Consider the following 2,971-nt stretch of genomic DNA (forward strand, 5'->3'; position numbering starts at 1 on the left):
GCTCCGGTTCAAACACGCACCAGGTCTATTTTTGACAGATGCCTCGTCAATCTGTACAGAGGAGATCGAGCAGACAGAAAGTCAGACACAGAGACAGCATAGAGAATCGGGTGAATTTTCAAAATAAAAGCCCCTGTGCATACTTGCATCATAAAAACACTACTGATGCATGGTAGAGGCAAAAAATGTAAATAAAGAGGGCCGGATCTGAGTAAGTCAACATGATGAGGTGGACAAAATGCTGTGCTTCTGAAACACTTTTGAAATGCTGCTGGTGGGACCAACGTAGTTGTGTGGAGGACGGATCAAAACCGTAGCACGAGTTTTCCAAGTTGTCATGGAATTGTGGATGGCCAAATATTTTCACTGCTCTTTAACAATAACTCATCTATATTTGCTTAAAAATTAAAAAAAAAAAAAAAAAAAAAACGTTTTCTAAACAATCTCACCAGAACTTGGCTCAGCATGTTATTAAAAAAGTTTCTTGAATAAAATGTTTGAATCAATCCATCAATATTCCATCAAGTTGTAGGAGAGAACCATTAAGAACTGCTGTTGTGTTACTGAGCTCCACTGGAAAAAATTATACCAAAGATAATTCCATTCACAAATAATATGAATTCCAGTATGCAAACCATAGACTGTATAAGAAATCGTGTACGGGGCATCTGTAACATCATCCACAGGTTTCTGAAGACCTGAGTGCGAGTGTAGCTGAGGTGATCGAATCAGGCGGCTACCTAGCAGGTACCCATCTGTGAAGGTACCCACCTGTAACTCACAGCAGCTGCAACCTTAATTATGCATAACTTTAAGCTTTATTGAAATTTAAATATATGAGTTACATAAAAATTCACCCCCATACAGCTGTTATGAACTGGGAAATTACTATAGTTTATAAAGGCCAAAACCACTGACTTGTTTGTTGAAGCCAGCCTCAAGTGGCCATTCAAGGACCTGTAGTCTTTGGTGCTTCCGTGTTGGCTTCACTTTTCAGCCCAGGAGATTGTTTGTTGTACAAAATGTGCAGGTTGAAAATTACAGACGGAGGCACAACTTCCACCTTCGTTTGACATTTGAGGTTGCAAAACAGTAAGTCATTGTTCAGCTTGTTCAGATTGTTTAGGGAGCCTATGTTACACCCTGCGCAAAGCTGTTGCAGTGGTGGTGCAGGTGGATTTCCTATATTACACTGGTGCAGCTGCCATTTTTGCCATGTCTGTAAGATAGCAAATGAACTTGTGTCTGGTCTGTGCGGCCACGGACAGGATGTCTACAAATAAAGGCAATATGAAGGTGTGGCCTGGTGCATTTGCTATCTCGTGGTCAGTGCATTGGAGTAAAAACCATTTGTGCCTTAGACCTGCTAAAACCTGGTCAAAACACAAAGTCTGTGGCACACTCAGTCTGCCTGTACAAGATAGCACCCAGCGCATTAGGCTGAAGCACACACACACACGTCTCCACAATCACAAAACACCTTCATTTATGTGAAGTCTTTCTCCACACAGGAGTGTGAATTAGTAAAGTGTCCTTTGAACATGTTTTTGGTCAGCAATTAAGTGTAAATATTGAAGTTAATAGCATGCGGGTGTGTGTGCTTTGCACTTGGCTGAGATACCTTTCATGAAAGCGTTAAGCTTGCATGCATGTGTGTGTGTAAAATTATTCTCACTAATAAGGATTCAGGAATTATTATTATTATTATAATGATAAAGCCCAGTCAATCTCTACAGACCTGTAAAGTACTCACAGGACGGGATCACAGCTGTCAGATCGTCTTTAACAGATGAGTCACATCACAGCTGGAGCAGATATAGTGTTTGTGTCTGCGTGTTTATTGAGACCCAGAAGAACAAAGTTTGAACAATTATGATCCTATTTTGTTATATCTGAACACAAGACCAGTCTGACCTGGCGAGAGAAAATACTATGTGCACTTCTGTCAGAGCCTGACGCTGGATGGATAACCTGTGCGTAATTTTGTGCACGGGCTGAAGCTGCACCTCAGTCTGGCTCAGGTGGTTGTTCAGTCAGACTCCCCCGCTTCTCTGTCATCTCCCCCACTCCTGCCCACCGGCTCCTTCTTCTGGAGCATCAGCCAGCGAAGCAGCATAATAATGATGATGATAATAATGAATTATAAAATACAACATAATTTGTGTGTGAGCATCCCGACCCTGTGTGCTGTTGGCACAAGGGGCGGGAGAGGACAGGATACCCCTGCACCCCTGGTGCAAGATGGCAAAGGTGGATTTGGACACACCTTGAATAAATTAAATCCACTGCAGCTCACACTTTCCACTTGCATTTGAGATCAGCATAAGACAGGGACCTAAATTGCCTGTCTTGACTTGGGACATGACCTGGGACTTGAATGCAAAGTCCCAGGTCAGGCCTTTCATCTGTTGATGATGTGATACAACGGTAAAGGTCAGGAACAGCTGCAAAATAGACCATGGGGTGAAATTACGTGGTCAAGTACTGTTTCAAAGGTCAAGAATGAACTTTCAATCTTCATCTATAGATAACATCTAGTGCTTTAAAGCATAAATTCTGCTCTACTCAGTGACAGAATATCCACTGGGGATGGGGAGGACACGCAGCCCTCACTTTTCAAAATCCCATTTCTGTCCTCCTCACTTTTACTATTTCAGAATGATTTTCTTACTAAAGTCTCTGTGAATATTGTTCTTTTACTGTCCAGACACAATTGTCCAGATGTATGCTCACAGCAGTGAGCTTAATGAGCAGTAGCAAGTGCTTTATGAACTTTTTTTAGCCCTGGCTTTCACTGGTTTCATTTGGTTTGGAGATTTTTTGGGATGTCGCTGGCTTAGGGATGAAAGCAACCTGAAGTGAACACCTATAGACATTACTCAAGGCTGAAAAACCCAACAAGACAGTGAAGTGCATAGTAGAGATGCAACAATATCTACCAGAAAGTACAATAAAGTATAATAAGGTTTTT

The sequence above is a fragment of the Lutjanus erythropterus genome, chromosome 20, assembly GCF_056507025.1.
Source record: "Lutjanus erythropterus isolate fLutEry1 chromosome 20, fLutEry1.hap2, whole genome shotgun sequence".
Taxonomy (NCBI): domain Eukaryota; kingdom Metazoa; phylum Chordata; class Actinopteri; order Lutjaniformes; family Lutjanidae; genus Lutjanus; species Lutjanus erythropterus.